We start from the raw sequence: 17,815 nt of genomic DNA, 5'->3' as shown, positions 1-17,815 counted from the left end.
CACCCAAAAGTCATGGCTTAGAGGTGTCACATTGAGGTCTGAGGCCAGCATAGAGTTGACCAGTGTTTTTCCATCCCTGAGGAAGGGATGCACATGAAGAATTGCATATGGCATAAGGTGAAAACAGAGGCAAACAAAATCTGAGCCTGGACTGGGGGAAGTATATTGCCATACTCATATGAGTTAGTTGTAATGTGACCTATGCTATAAGACCTTATTCGGTCAGGGTCATAGCAAAAAAAAAACAACTCCAAAAACAAAAAACAACACAAAAAACCCCCCAAAACAAAAACATTCACCCAGGTCCCTCTTACTTGGTCTACTTCAAATTTCTTTTAAAAAATGGTTAAAGCCCCATCCTATAATTATTTCTAACATTGTTATTTGATTCACAGAGACAAATTGTGTAGCATCCTACTTTAATCTTGTTCACACCTGACCCTTTGTGTCTCTTTTTTCTGATTTTTGTCCCTTTTGTAATGTAGAAGCACAAAATGTTAGTGTTAAGAGGTCCTTAGAGATCATTTAGCCCAGGGTTCCTTAACCTTTTTTATGTCATGGACTCCTTTGGTGAAATATATGGACCTCTTCATGCTTTTATATGCATGAAATAAAACATGTAGGATTCCAAGGGAAGCCAATTATATTGAAATAAAGTTATCAAAATATTTCTTAAAAATGTAGCCTAACCCCTGATTTTACAGGTATGAATGTTAAGGATAGAAGAAAATAAGTGATTTGCCCAAGACATGTTACTCTTTTTTTGAGCTCCTCTTGTCACATCCATTTCTTTCTCCCTCTACTTTTGTCTTCCTTTCATTTTATCTCCTCTGATTTTTTTCCTATTTTCATTCTTTCCTAGTCTCTTGATTATGACAATCACACACACTCTCTTCTATCTGCTGTTGTGGTCCTGCTGTTTATACTCTTTATTTTTTGTTGCTGCCATTTATTAGGGATCTGGAAATGCAACATGACACAGAAGAGGAGAAGCTTTGGGATGTTTTTTATGTTTAAAGATTCACAAGCCAAATCTCAGTGATTTGCCTTAGCTTGATGATAAGAAAGAGACACAGAGCGATATGTGTTGGAAAATCCTGAGTGTTTTAAAAAATAGATGAGTCATTTATAATTGAGATATTCATTGTTTGTATCCGAATGTTGCTGAAGGCCTTCACTCAAGTGGGTTAACATTTCTCCTTTTTATGTTACTTTGCATTCTTCATAAATAAAGGTAAAATCTCTAAGGGTATGGCTATGCAAAACACCATCAATCAATCAATCAATCAATAAGGTTTTATTATGTCCTTACTATGTGTCAAGTATTGAATATGCCAAGAAAAAAATGAAATAATCCCTTCCCTAAAAAAAGTTTACATTTTAATGGGGGAAAAAAGTATGCATGTGATTACACATAGAATAAATATAAAGAGAATAAATACGAAGTATCTAACTCCAAAATTGTTTGGGAGGGAGGGCATTAGCAATTAGGGGGATCAGGAAATGTTCCACGTAGTAAGTGATGTTTAGATTGCATCTTGAAGGAAGAGAGGGACATTACGAGGTGGAACTAAAGAGGAAGACCATTCCAAACTTAGAGGATGAACAATGCACAGGCACAATGAGAGGTGATGGAGTGTCATGTGTGACAAACAGAGAGAAGACAATTTTGTCTGGATTATAGAGTGTGGGAGGGGGAGTGATGTCCAATGAGGCTAGAAAGAGATTCAGAACTGGTTGTGAAGGGCTTTAAAAGCTTAACAGAAGAGTTTATGTTTGATCCTTCTACTGGCAGTAAGGTGCCATTGGAGTTGATTGAGGAGAGTGATATGGTCAGAGCTGTGCTTAAGGAAAATTGTTTTGTCAATAGTGTAGACTGGAGTGAAGAGAGACAGGTTGGAGACACCAATTAGGAGACCATTGCAATGATCTAGGTGAGAGGTCATGAGAACCTGAAGTAAAGTGGTAGTTATGTGAATATAGAGAAGTCAGATGCAAGAGATGTCGTGGAGGTAGAAATGGCAAGTTTTGGGTGCTAACTGGGGATAAGAAGGTGTAGAGAATCACTTGGATAATGCTAACATTATACAATTGGAAAACTAGAAGGATGGTGGGTCCTTTAACAGAACAGGGAAAAGTCCTTGGCATAAAAATGACCACGGCAACTGATGAGGTTACCAAGAGAGATTATAGATGGAAGCATACAGGGTCACAGGGTTGTTTCTCAGGAAAACTGCCCCAGGCTTGGGTTTTAGTGGAGTGAGAGCTGAAATTCTCTTGCAGCTGAGAGAGATGGGGATTGTGGGAAATCTAAGAATAAAACAGAAGGTTTTGAATACCTTCTGTGGGGAGTGAGATAGGGAATCAACCAGGGAGGATTAAAACCAGGATAGGAGCTAGATGAATACTAACAGACAGGGGATGTGACATGGATGATGCACCCAAGGAGATGGAAAAGGATTGGTCAGACAAATAAAAGGAGGACCATGAGAGAGTAGCATCATAAAAACCCAAACCAGAGAAAACATCCAGGAGAAGAGGGTTATCAGTAGTGCCAAAAGTATCAGATAACTTGAGGAGGATGAGAACCGAGAAAAAAAATCAGAGTTGGCAATTAAGAAATCATTGGTGACTTTGGAGAGAATAGCTTCATTTGAGTTATGAGGTTGAAAGCTACATTGCAAAGGGATAATGAGAGAGTGAGAGGAAAAGAAGTGAAGGCAGTGAGTGTAGATAACTTCTTATAGAAGTTAGGATGAAGGACAGGAGATATATAGGACGCTAGTCTCAGGGAATGAAGGGTCTTGTGAAGATTAGTTAAGAATGGGGGGAGACTTGGGCATCCTTGAAGCCTGCCAGGAAAACTGTTAGGGAAAGGTCAAAGAATAGTGAAAGATGGGATGATTGAGGTTGTGGTCTGCTAAAAATAGAGAGATTGGGATCAAGTTCTCATACAAGGAGAAGGGCTACCTTGTTGCCAGAGATTGAGAGAAAGGAGGCAGGACTGGGGATGGTGTCAAAGGGTTTTGAATTGAGAAGAATGGGAGGAAGAAGCTCATATCAAATGGCCTTAATTTTCTCAGTAAAGTGTAGAATATATATAGTTGAATATATGTGTGTGATATAAATAGACTGGCTTATATATGGCATGGATAGATCTTGGATTAGGCCCACCCCGTCTCCAAAGGAGACTGCAAATTCTGCCTTTTCAGAGAGTAGGAGGGCTGTGCTGGCACTGCCAGCCACTTAATGGAAGAAGAGACAGGCAAGATTAGGGACTTCCACAGCTGTGTAATCTGTCCTTTGCCCTCTGATGTACAAGAAGAGTATCAGGATAGAATTCTATTTATGGACCACACAGCCAATATTTGTAGTCTAGGGGTAAAACAAGGGTTTTAGAACAAATCCCATTTTCCCTGATTGCTCTCCAGGGGAGGGCAACACCTAATTATCACTATTTCTGCTTCTTCCCCACTTCTCCCCATCCTCCACCCCCCAAAATGAGAAATAAGAAGTACACTTCTTTATCGAAGTAAGCTGTTAACAGAAATTGGGGAAAGCTATGGAGATTACAGTAGACAAAAGAATACTTAAGAGTTGAGGAATTCTTTCCGTGAGAGAGAAGATCACACTCAGAAGAAGTATTCATTCTCTTAATAGCTTCTAGCGTTGCAGACACTGGAAATCAAGGGATGTACAGAGAGATGACTTCCTTATATGCCTGTAGCTCCAGGGAGCCCTCCCATTCACCATTCAATATTTCACATCTGCCTCTCCTTGATTCTTTTCTCCAACTCTCCCAACAGTTTCTCCTAACATGAAGAAAATCCTTCTCCACTTTCACAGGTTTAGAATGTTGGAAACTCAGAAGCCTCTGAGTCAATTGGAAATCATGTCCCCTTCTGTGTACTCAGCATACAGGGTCACAGGGTTGTTTCTCAGGAAAACTGCCCCAAGCTTGGGTTTTAGTGGACTCAGAGCGGAAGTTCTCTTGTAGCTGAGAGAAATGGGGATTGTGGGAAATTTGAGAATTGAACAGAAGGTTTTGAATACCTTCTGTGAGGAGTGAGATAGGGAATCAGCCAGGGAGGAAAAAAATTGTTTGCTTTGCTGCAGTGAGGCCTCAGTTAAAGTTGATGACATGAATTTATACTGTACTTAGTCAACCTGGTTCTATGACATATTTCAACTCCATTTAACATCCCTTGAAAGGAATAGCAGAGGTATGCAGTGGAAGTAATCTAAGGCTGAGGTTTAGTAAAAGATGAATGGAGATAGGTCAAGGGGGCAAGGGTTTCAATGTAGAATTGAAATAACTAACTATAGGGTTGAGATTAGAAAAGGAAAGAAGTGAAATCAGAGCAGACTTCAGAAAATAGTGAGACGTTGAAGGATTGGAGGTCTCGGTCAGAGACAAATCTGCCTACTCTGACCAAGAGCTGCCATATTCCTCCTGAATCTAGCTTCCTTTCTGCCATGGTACTAGAGGAAGGTGGCTTCACCAGAAGACAAAGTACAAGCGAGGGCAAAATCATGACAGGGCAGGATATTGTTTTCCTGCTCCATAAATCTTTCTGCATAGGCTATTTCCACTTCAGGCCCATTTTGCATGGCAAAATGATAGAACTTGGGGTTAGAAAGGACCTTAAATCATTTTCAGAAAATCTTCATGCAAGTAATTTGATGCATAGGAAGTTTCCACAGTAAATGAATGATTCATTTCAATTATAGAGAAAGGTATTTCGTTTGTCAAGATACTATCAAGATGAGGAGTTACATGGATTTGCTAAGAGATTATTTTCCCACACTACAATCCTGAGTAATAGGACAAGGGTTTGTTTATTGACAATTATTTTGGATGATAAAGATCACTATTTTTTCATCTTATTTTGGGAGGCATAACATAACATTCTTTCCTTAGCAATGAGGTAAAAGAATTGGCAAAAGAGCATCTCTAAGGTAAGGCCTTCAATCTAATCCAAAAGATTTTCTTTAGAGCAAAGGTTCTTAACCTGGGGTCTATAAGCTTATTTTTTTTTTTTTGCTAACTATTAATGTAACTGGCTTCCTTTGTAGTCTCATGTATTTTTTTATGTATTTAAAAACATTATTATGAGGAGTCCAGAGGCTTCACCAGACTGCCAAAGGGGTCCAGGACATGAAAAAAGTTAAGAATCCCTGCTTTAGAGCAATAGTTTTCCAACTGGAAATTGCAATTAGGAATGTAGAAAACCCCAAAGAGGAACTCTGAGATAGTCTTAGTCTTCTGAAAGGTTAAGGAGAGTATTACCAACCCTCTCTTTTGAAAAGCGTAGCTACAGACCACACCATCCAGTCTGAATTCCTGAAGCCATAATAAGCATTGTACATGGGTCAGCAGCTCTGGGATTTTTGACAAAATCAGAAGATGGTGAGGGAGAAGAAAGGGATTAGGGCTTTAAGGGTATGTTTAGGAGTGACAAGTATTAATTTAGAGTCAATATCCCAACATTCAGGATATGACAAAACAGGTACCTTCTGACTTTACCTTTCTACCAAATCAGGACAGACATCTCAAATATCTCTTTAATGCTTCGTACTTTATTTAAATATTTTTACAGATGACTTTTGTTTTAATGTTGTAGTCTTTTTTATATAGACTCTGAAATTAGCCCTCCCTTGTAACAAAGAAAGCAATTAAGCAAAACTAACCAACACGTGATGGTTCATACATCATGTTCACTTATAGTTTTCCACTTCTCTTTCAAAAGGGGAGAAAATTTTCATAAATTTTTCTTTGGTGCCAAGATTGATCATTGCAGTTATTTCAGTCATTGTATATATACAAGTCTACCTGTGCTTCTGTCTATTTCTCACAATTGTCACTACTTAGAGTGCAATAATATTCCTTCATAATTTGTTCAGTAATTCCTCAATTGCTGGTCACAAAAGTGAAGCTATAAATATTTTAATATGTATGCACATATATACACACATATACACACACACAAGTCATTCATTCTTTCTTTGGCCTCCTTGACATATATAGCCAGTAGTGGAATCTCTGGGTCAAAGGTAATAGAACAGTTTAGTGACTTTTCTCATATAATTCCAAATTGTTTTCCAGAATAGGTAGTCCTTACTCTATGCATACCTTCTGAAGATTTAATAAAGTCAGATTTCTCTTCCCCAGATTTCTGCTTTGACTTAATATCTCTGCCCAAATGAGAAGGCATAAGGGTGGCTGACATGACAGATGGATCGTAAAATAATAAAATATCTGATTCAAAATGGAAATAAAATGGAAACAAGTTGCCACTCCCCTGCTATAACCCTTTCCTTCACAGTACTGATAATTGGCACCCTGGAAAAGCCACTGAAATTTAATTTACATATTTTACAAACTACCTTACCTTTTTTTTTTTTTTGCTTTTTTGGTGAGGCAATTGGGGTTAAGTGACTTGCCCAGGGCCACATAGCTAATGAGGCTGGATTTGAACTCAGGTCCTCCTGACTACAGGGCTAGTGCTCTATCCACTGTGCAACCTAGCTGCTCCTATCTTACCTTTTAACTACCATTTTTTTTCTGTATAAAGAAGCAATGTGGTATAGAGGATAGAAAGGTGGTCTTGAAGCCAGAAACACTAGTGTTCAAGTTGTGCCTTTAACTTCCATTGGCCCTATGTATGACCCTGGACAAATCACTTCATATCTCAGTGCTGTGGGCAATCCTCTTTCATTATAAGCTGCAGAGAAGGAGGTACTGACCTGCTTTGAACTTCTTTTGCCATTTGGGTTAGTCTATTTTTTAAGGTGTTATTTTCTTCAGTATTTTTTGGGGTCTCCTGTAGCAAGCTGTTGACTTGTTTTTCACGATTTTCTTGCATCACTCTCATTTCTCTTCCCAGTTTTTCCTCTACTTCTCTTACTTCTCAAAATCTTTCTTGAGCTCTTCCATGGCCTGGGACTGATTCATATTTTTCTTGGAGGTGTTGGATGCAGGAGCTTTGACTTTGTTGTTGTCTCCTGGTTGTATGTTTTGATCTTCTTTGTCACCAAAGTAAGATTTTATGGTCTGACTTGTTTTTTGTGCTGTTTGCTCATAATCCCAGCCGGTTACTTGACTTTTAAACTCTTTGTTAAGGTAGGGGTCTGCTTCCAGTGTGGAATGTACTGTCCCAAGCTTTGGGCATTTTGTGCAGCTGTTTTCAGAGATACTTCTAGGGACCTGTCAATTTTCAGTTCTTCCAAGGTGGTATGATCAAAGGCGAGGTGTTTACTCCTTTCCTGGCCTGTGCTCTGGTCTATGAGTGACCACAAGCACTCTTTTCTGCCTTGGAAGTGTGAGGGGGATTCTCTTTCCACTGCCACCACAAGCTCCCCCATGTCAATGCTCCTCTTTGCCCCAGGACTGCCACCCAGAACAGAGATGCAGATCCAAGCATGGGCAAAGCAAGAGAATCCTGCCTCAGCACCAGCAAAAAGATCCCTACAATCCCCCTCTAATCAGCCACTTGATCCCCCTCCATCTGTGGGCTGAGAGCTCTGGAAGTAGCAGCCACCCTGGGGCTATCCTGGGACTGGGGCTGGACTGAGCTCCTTTCTCACTGTGGTCAGACCGACCTTTCCTACTGACCTTCTAAGTTGTCTTTGGTGTCTGTGGGTTGAGAGGTCTGGAAACTGCCACAGTTGCCCGTGAATCAGTCCCCTGAGGCCTGCTCCAGGTTTGCTGAGGCCCCCATCTTTTCTGGCATGGCCTGTACTGAACTGCACTCCTCTCCCAGCCCGATGCAAGAGACCTTTCCTGCTGACCTTCCAGGTTGTCTTGGGCTGGAAATTCATTTCATTCTGTCTTTTTGTGGGTTCTGCTGCGCTAGAAATTTGTTTAGAGCCATTTTTATAGGTATTTGGAGGAGTTTGGGGGAGAGCTCAAGCAAGTCACTGCTTTTACTCTGCCATCTTGGCTCTGCCCTTCCTGACCTGCTTTAGTAGAGGGAATTTCCTCCCTTGTGAGTTCCCTATACTAATGAAATCATATTTCTAGTCCTTATTCCCTATAAGGGGCAAACCATTTCACTTTGATAGCTTATCACTGAATTCTGGAAAACATAGCTTTTTGGTGATTTCTTTAGAACTCCAAAGTATAAAAAGGTGGATTTTTTTCTCCTCTGTATCAACCAATTATGGGTGGTGTCAACTTTTCTCAAAGGACGAGGCTGAGGCATTTCTGGAAACTGAGCCTCCTAGGCCTAGTAGTCTATCCCAGAGAAGCATCTCTTATATAGGGCCATTTGTCTTTGGTAATTTTTAGCACCTGACATGCTTTCAATGTGGCTTATCAACTTTATATTGGTTCTATGGTGGCCTGAGGATGAACTCTTCTTTTAGCTTTGCAGAAAGAAGACTGGAATCCAGTACAGAATCATAATGAATTATCATCTTTTACAAATCTGCCCTCCTTCGCACTGTCCCTACCATTCAACTTTGTATTTAAATGAGTGTTAGTTGGTAATGTAGCTCGGGAGAAGTAAGAATAGACTTCAGCCTACATTGACAAAGGTAATTCAAGTGGACCTTTTTTTAACTGGCTTGGAAATAGTCATATTGGAAGTGGGGTGGGGGGCTTTGAAACTGGAAGAAACCTTGGACAACATCGAGTTGAGCCTCTTCCTCTTACAAATGTGAAAACTGAGGCCCAGGGAAGTGACGTGGCTTGTCTTCATACAATGAGTTAACAGGGAGCTGAATAGTGCTGAATTGATGTAAAACATCCAGAGGAACCATGAAAAAATGTAGTCAATTATCTAAATTTTTTTGTCTTTTATGTTTCTTACTATGTTTCACTAGTTTGTAATGGGAGCTGCATCAGGAGCAGCTTCGGGGTGGGTTTGACCTTGTACAACAGGGTGTTAAAAACATCCAGAGGAAAATGAATTTGGCAAATGGTGTCAACTTTTTGTGGAACTCAGACTCTAATGTTCTCCATCTTTGCATTTTTCAGCTTAATTCTCAGGCTATGTCTTTTCCCTTGCCCCTTAAACCCTCTTTTGATTAAGATATTGATTTCTGCTTCTGGTCTGGACATTCTTTTCAGCTTTTCATCCCAGCACTCCAGCAAACTATGACTTTCATATATATATATATATATATCTGGCCCTCTTCTGAGAGGAAGCTAAGACCTTTCCTGGTTCTCTGTACTGAAAGACATTAGTTTGAACCAAGGAAGCCTCTCAGCCCTAGTCTACAGTAGGTCCTGCCCCTGGCAATATCCTAGAACTATAATATATATCAATATCAACTTACAGAGAATTATAAGAATTGCAAAGTATTTTATATGTATAATCTTATCTGATTTTTATAACAATGATAATAATAATAGCTATCAGTATATAACAGTTATGTGCCAGGCACTGTGCTAAGTACTTTACAATCATTATCTCATTTGAGCCTCACAATAGCCTTGGGGGATAGGTACTACTATTATCCCCATTTTGCAGATGGGGAAACTGAGGCAAACAGAAGTTAATTGACTTGTCCAGGTTTCATAACTAGTAAGTGTCTGAGGCTAGATTTGAACTCAGGTCTGCTTAACTCCATGCCCAGAGCTTTATCTACTTAACCACCTAGCTTCCTTCTATAGGAGCAATAAATAATAACACTTATAGATAGGTTCTATAAGTATATTGTCTTTATATTGTAGATAAAGTAACCAAGGCTAGTAAAGGTTGATTGACTTGAACATGGTCATCTAGCTAATAAATGACAGTGTTATCTCAGGAAAAGTACAATCTACTTTCTGTCTACAATCCTGATTCTCTTGACATTTTTATATGATTACCATATAAATCCCCAGATCTTACTATCATCCACTTTCTTTTCTTCTGAGTTGTCAAGGATGAAGCCATAAATTTGTGATTACTGGGTCCATGACCAGTTATGGCTATCTCATCCAAGCTGAACCTTCACTGCTGTAGGCTTGGAATATTTTCTATGCTGCTTCTACTACTATCTATCTGACCTCTCCATTCTACTTCCTCTCACCAGTGCTACTTCTTCTTCCATCTCATTAGATATGGGCATCCTCCAATGTTCTGCCTTTGGTTCTCTTCTCTTTTCCATCTATACTCTCCCATGGTGATGTAATTCACTCCCATGGTCTCAGCTACTGATTTTATAGGAGTGATTCTGAATTTATATCTTGAGACGCATGTCTTTCCCCAGTCTCTAGTCCTCCGTTTCTAATTGTCTGCTGGACATCTCCACTTGGATATCCTATTCACAATTCAAACATAAATGTCTAAAACTGAACTCATCATCATTCCTAAAAATCTGCTCCTCCTCCTTCTGACTCATCTTTATTCTTCATTTACTCAGGCTAAAAACAAACTTATCCTTGACTCCTTCAATTCCCTTTTCTTCTTCACAAATCCAATTGGTCATTGAGTCTTTTCATTTCTTCCTCTGCAGTGTTGCTTAAATCAGCCTCTTCTCTTTTATTTCCACTAACACAATACTAATTCAATCCTTCAACTTAAATTTCTCTGCCTCCAGTGTCTTCCTTCTCCAGTCCATCTTGAACAGTGCCCCTGGATTCATCTTCCTGAAGAATCTCATGTTGTTACTCTACTCAAAAATCTTCAATGGCTCCCTATTACCAGCAGACAATTAGAAAAGACCGAAAAGGATTTAGGTCTTGCCACAATATGGTTCCACCCTAACTTTCTGGTCTTTTCTCTTATGTTTTTACTCTGTGTTCCAGTCAAAATGGACTTCTTGGCATTCCCTAAATAACTAATGTGCTTTCTTGCTTTCATATCTTTACTGCTGCTATTCTCTTTTCTGTTTTCCCACTTATGATTATCAAACCTGCAAGGACCATTTCAAGTGTCATCTCCTTCATGGTGCCAGCCCCGTTCATGCCATTCAGAAGTGACATCTCCTTCCCTTGAATTCATATAGCATGTACATATGCACAAATATTTTATTGATAGTTTTTCTTTAAATTAGAATCATTCCTCACCTCTAGATTGACCCTGCCATTGGGACAAAGAAAAACAATTAAGAAAATACATCTGATGCTGAAACCGTGACTGACATTGTATTCAATACTCTATCTTATCAGTTCATCTCTCTGTTGTAAGGGAAGAGATATGTTCTATTATCTCTTATCCAGGACTTTTATTGGTTTTTCCATTACTTATAGTTCAAAGTCCATTTAGAATATTTTTTATGTGCATTGTTGTAGTTATTGTGTATATTGTTTTCTTGGTTGTGATGAGTTCACTTTGTATTAGTTCATACACATCTTCCCAAGTTCTCTGAATTCCTTAAATTTATAATTTTTGACCTACAATGATATTTCATTACTTGATGCCATATTTAGTCCAGCCTTTCCCTAATAAATGAGCACTTTAGAACTTTCTTTCATGGAATATGTACTACTTTTCATTAAAGTTATTGTGTATATGCAATAGACAGCTAGGTGGCACAGTGCCAGCTCTGGAGTCAGGAAGACCTGAATTCAAATCCAGCCTCAGCTTCTAACTAGTTTTGTAAATCTGGGCAAGTCACTTAATCTTCTTTGACTCACTTTCCTCATCTGCAAAATGAGCTGGAGAAGGAAATGGCAAAGTACCCTACTGTCTTTATTAAGAGAACCCCAAATTGGGGCCACGAAGAGTCAGATATGACTGAATAACAAGAACAGCAGCAACATCCTCCCCGACTTGTAGGTTCTTTGAGGGTAGGGAGCACATTTTATTGATCCTGATGTCCCCAACAATGTATAGCAACTGCTTCCACATAGAAGATGCTTAATTATCTGATGAATGAATGAATGAATGAATGGATGGAAGTATCCAAATAATTCCTTGCACCTTTAACTTTTCCACTTAATAGCCACTAAATATTCAAGGGAGGTATAATGAAGTGGAAAGAGTACTGAGAATCTTTTACCAGAAGCACATCTACTCTGTACTTTAGTTTTCCTTACTCTAAGATGTCTTCTCTCTTATTCAGAGGGATATTGTGAAGATAAATGATAACACTGTCTGTTGTTTTCTCCTTGTTCAGAAGAGTAAAGTTGTTCAGAGCTGCCAAAAGCACCCTTTTAGTGTGTATGTCTGTGACATATTTTGTAGATTTATTATGAATACTATTTATTGTTCCCAATGGATTTTCATTGTAGGCTTTCCTTGCCTTTATCCTGTCAGTGACAAGATACATTATCAAAATCCTGAGAAATGCAAAGAAAAAACTGAGAGGATAAATTCTGGACCTCTCTGTTTTGTAACCACAAAAGCAACGGTGCATAAAAGGCTGTCACTCCAGAACACAAAAACATAGGGACACCAAGTACTGTCCTTCATTCACTGTAGGCTTTCTAATGAAGCAATATCCACAAGGCATAAATACTCTTTTATCTGACAAGTATGTCAAGGGCCAGTCTGCATATTCCTCTTAGAGCAGAACTATACAAGAAAGTCCATCCCAGTCCATGCAGTCTTTGCCCTCTCTTTCTTAGAAAGGTTTGCACTCTCTGTCCACTTCAACTCACTTTATCTCAGTTCAATTCAATTCACAAAATCTCAGGGGTGGAAGAGACAGACTTCAGAGGTCATACAGTGAAACCTAGACTGTAAAAGGAATTCACTCTTTAACATCCTTGACAAATGTTCATCTAGCTTCCACTTGAACATATCCAGTAATGAGAAACCCACTATCTCCTGAGGTTGCTCATTCCATTTTTTGGAGAGGTGATTTTTTTTCCTTATATTGAGCTTTATGCTGAAGCAACTAGGTAGTACAGTGGATGGAGCATTAGACCTGTAGTCAAGATGATTTGAGTTCAAATCCAGCCTCAGACACTTACAAGCTCTGTGACCATGGACAAACCACTTAACCTCTCTCTTCTTCAGTTTCCTCCTCTGTAAAATGGGGATAATAATAGTACCTACTTCACAGAGTTGTTGTGAGGATCAAAAAATAATATAATATTTGTAAAGTGCTTTGCAAATCTTAAAGTGCTATATAAATGCTAGCTGTTATTATTATTATTTATGGTCTGCCTCACTATAATTTCTACACACTGTAACTACTACTGTCTTTTGGAGTCAAACAAAAGAAGTCTAAGTGGGGCAGTGAAGAGAGCACGGGGGCCTGGAGTCAGGAAGACCTCTGTTCAAATCTGGCATCAAACACTTGCTGACTATATGACCCTGGGCAATGTTTGCCTCTGTTTTCTCATCTGTAAAATGAGCAGGAGAAGGAAATGGCAAATCACTTCGGTATCTCTGCCAAAAAATACCAGATGGGGTCATGAAAAGTCGTACATTACTGAAACAACTGAACAACAGCAAGTGTAATCCCTTTCTCATTACAGCCCTTCAGATACTTAAAGACACATATCATTCTGCATCTTTTTTTCTTCAGACTAAATAATTTTAGTCCCTTCTACTGATCTCTAACTCTCCTAATCATCCTTCTCTAGGTGCTCTCTATTTTGTTAATGACCTTCCCAAAATGTAGTGTCCCAAATTGAACACAATATCCTTGCTACAATCTGGCAGAGTGCAATAGAAACGTCAATGTTATTGTTGTGCACCATATTTCTATTAGTGCATTCTAAGCTCACATTAGTACTTGTGGCATGTTATACTGTTTACTCTAATTGAGCTTCCTGTTCACTAAGTCTCCCATATATTTTTTCACATGAACTATTGTTTAGTCATGGCTCCCCCATCCCATACTTGCACAATTAATTTTTTGAACCTAGATGTATGCCCTATCAAACACGTTCTTATTAAATCCTTTTCCCATTAAATGTTGTCTTACTAAACTAAGTCCATCATTTAAGTCTATTCAGGTCACTTAGCGCACTGTATTTAGGGTACAAGCTTTTCATGATCCTCCTCAGTGTTGTGTCCTCTCCAGATTAGATAAGAATGCCACTTATGCTTTTTTTTTTCCAAGTCATTGGAGATGAACAATAGAAGGCCAATGAGAAACTCCTAGGAATTTCACTATCCACCTACTTCCATGGCAACACCATTCCAATCATTCAACTAGTGCTATCATTCATTTAGCTCATATCTATATATCCTATCTGAATGATAGACTTTATGAGGTGATTTTTTGATATGCAATTTATATCTTCCAAATTTTTCTGAGCTACTTTTCTAGTAATCCTGTAAATAAAAAAATGGAAATGAAGTTAATCTGGTATGATGTATTCTTGATAAACTTATGCTGGCTCTTAATGATAACTACCTTCTATAAAAACTCACAACACTTTAATAATATATTCTAGAATTCTGCTGGGAATTTAAGTTTGAGAAATCCTCCAGGACAATGTTTGCTCACTCTCAGACTTGTGAAGCTTCTTGCATTTCCCATGATTCATCAAAGGTCACTAACATTAGTTCAGAAATCCCATCTTTTAGTAGGAGAAGGAAAGGAAGGGAATAAGTATTTATATAGTGCCTACTATGTCCCAGATGCTGTGCTGTTTTTTCTTCATTTTTACAAATATTACAGTGCCTCAGGATGCAGTTCATCTGGGCCCTGTGGACTGGTGACTTGAATTTATTAAGGGTAGTTAGGTTTTTCTCTTACCATTTCTTCATTTGTTTTTGGCTTCACCTCCATGCTAACTATTTTCACTCTATCCCTCAAATCTGAAGATTGTTCTTTTTGGTAAAAAAACAAAAAACAAAAACCAGAAGCAAAATAAAAGTTGAATAGCACAGCTTTCTTTCTATAGTGCATTATTACTGTTATAGTGTTATTATTATTATATCAACCTTGAGAAGTAGCTTTGTATCTGCTATTATGTTCTCCTTGTCTCTACCACAGATAAGAGAATCACCAAAAACCCATGTTCTTATTTTTTTGTATCTATTTCTCACTTAGCCTCAGCTCATTCTGAGAGTTAGCACATCTGCCACTATTCTTACATATTTTATTTTCAAAAATAGTCCTCTGTCACTTTTTCTTACTTCTACCTTTTCTATATACCACTTTAATACCTATGTTGGTCTATGGGTTCCCTGGGCAGTCACATTGCTCTCTGGATAGCTCCTCCTTTTCTTCCTAATTGGCATTGTTAGAAAATCATTCTTGAGAGGATTTTATCCTTTTGGGCCTGAATTTTGTAGAATTTTAGGCCGTCAGAGCATATTGATCCTTTCTCTAAAGACATGACTTTTATTTATTGTTCCCTTCTTGATAGAGCTTTTCTCTGAATTATTGGTTCTTTCTACTGATATTCTTCCTATATCATACTTGCTACTCTCTATGGCAAACTATGTAGCAGTTGTTTCTCTTCTAAATTTTCAGTTTAAAGCCGTCGTAATCAGATCTGCAAATCTTTAGGAAAATGTATTTTGACTGACCTTCATTAGATGAACACCTAATCAATGGAATATCATTCCTGTATTTTAAGCCTTGGTCCAGAAATCCAAAACTGTCTTCTTAATCATCAGTTCTGCCTTTCTTTTCTGAAACTTTTGCATTCTACTATCAGCAGTAATGAAAACACCACTTCTGTTTTCTTGCTCAGGAGTTTCCAAACCTTAGCAATGCCTCATCTGTAAAATACAGGAATTGGTCTCAATAAACTCCAACTTCCCTACCAGCTCTAAGTCTGTAAACCTAAACATTTTCTTGCTCTCTTAAGATCTCACTTTGTGAGGTTTGTGTATAGGTTCTATGAATTTGGAACAACAGGCTATCAGGAGAAAAGGATGGTGTCCCACTTATTTGCTACTTTAAAAATACAGCATCTGGGAATTTGATTTTGTTTGTCAGAAAAAACAAAATTAGACCTAGGAAATAATGGGGGAAATATGTTGTTCATTTTTCAGTTGTTTTTCAGTCATGTCTAACTCTTCATGACCCCATTTTGGATTTTCTTGGCAGAGATATTTGAGTGGCTTGTTGTTTCGTTCTCCAGCTCATTTTACAGATGAAAAAACTGAGTCACACAGGGTTAGGTAACTTGCCCAAGGTCACACAGCTGGTGAGTATTGGAGGCCATATTTGAACTCATGAAAATTCCAGGCACAGGAAATTATTCAAATGTTCATTCTCCCACCAGCATTTCCTATTCACATATACATTCTAAGTAGTATTTAAAAGCATTCTGATTGTCTCTAACATTATGAAAGTTGTTTTCATTCTTTTTCATGAGGTGGTGGGAAAGGCAGTATGTTTCAAATCCAGGTGTATTTGGTTTATATCTGTGAATTTTTAGAATCATAAAGATATTTTTAGTAACAAAATGGGATTTTAAGGGAAATTCCTTGTGTTTTAATAGAACTTTGTAGTTTATAAGACACTTTTGCATATCTCATTTGATCCTCAAACAGCTCTATTGGGTGCATATTATTTATCTGTATTTTGCAAATATGAGGGAATTGAAGCCCAGAGAGGCCTTGATACAACTAATAAGTGAAGCCTGGATTAGAATCCAGATCCCTCACTTTTAGTGTATGACCTATTCCTTTATACTACATACTTACTACCTACATTACAAGGATATAGAAAATATTCATTAAAGGAAAACTACATATTTTAGAATCCTTAGAGAAAGGTGGTGCATCAGAATTAGGCATGTCATGGTGATTGAGAACTGGTCTCTGGCTCATTGACTTTTTTTTATTATTCTAGCCAGCCTTCTCTCCTTGAAACTTACAGTAGGTAGGATGGTTGCAGACTCAGTAAAAGAGCGTTTTTCTCCTAGGTACTGGATAAGCACTAATTGATGATGATGGAAGAGCTAGCCTGAATTCTTTCTGTTTTCTGACACCTGGCTGGGAATTTTTCTCATTTGTTATTTGTTCTAATTAGAATCTGTCACTTAGTTTTGATAATTGTTCTTTATTGCTGATATTAACCCTTGCTACCCTCAGCATGACACATTCCCTGCTTTTCTTAATAGTCTACTTGCATTTTAGAAGGCTCTAATTTAATTTCAATTTAAAAATAATCAGTTTCTCAAACACTACTTTCTCCAAATGATATATTGAAATATACACAGATGTGTACCAAACTAAGAATGTACATTGTTTCACAATAGATTCTTTCATTCTTTGTGTTTATACATGCCTTGCCTTTGTATTAATATGCCCAATGCCTAGCACAGTGCCTGACACAACAGTGGTGACTAATAAATGCCAGCTGATTAAGAAAAGCCAATATATAAATATCTAGAATTATAAAACCTATGAATTTATAGTAAACAATAATTTTACTAATATAACATTGTCAATATGATTATTAGTTATACTGATAATATAATACATAATGATTATAATAAATTATAAAATCAGCAATTTGCATGACCAAAATATAATTCAGTCTACAAAAAGATTTAACATTTGGTTCTGTAAAAAGAAAGCTGCCCTAATGAGTGACAGTACAATAACAAAATATGACCTACCCATAACTTTTCAGAAATGAATTTATTGTGTGAGGTGAAAAGTGCTCCCTTCCCCAGGCACATGACCTATCTCCACACAAATATTCTCTCTTTCTCTCTGTGTGTGTGTGTGTGTGTGTGTGTGTGTGTGTGTGTGTGTGTGAGAGAGAGAGAGAGAGAGAGAGAGAGAGAAGAGAGAGAGAAGAATCAGCATATTGTGGTGGAATGAACTGAACTCCAAGTCAGAAAAAACCTGAGTTGAGTCAAAAATTGACTAGTTGTGTGACCTTGGCTAAGTTGCTCAAGCTCTCTGAGCCTCCATGTCCTTATCCATCAAATGGGAATTATAATCCTTGCACCATCAACCTGATAGGTAATGCAATATAAGTCTAATACAACTTACACTATCTCATAGGT

The sequence above is a fragment of the Phascolarctos cinereus genome, unplaced genomic scaffold, assembly GCF_003287225.1.
Source record: "Phascolarctos cinereus isolate Bilbo 61053 unplaced genomic scaffold, phaCin_HiC Scaffold_1;HRSCAF=81, whole genome shotgun sequence".
Classification (NCBI taxonomy): Eukaryota; Metazoa; Chordata; class Mammalia; order Diprotodontia; family Phascolarctidae; genus Phascolarctos; species Phascolarctos cinereus.
This window is presented reverse-complemented; position numbering follows the sequence as displayed.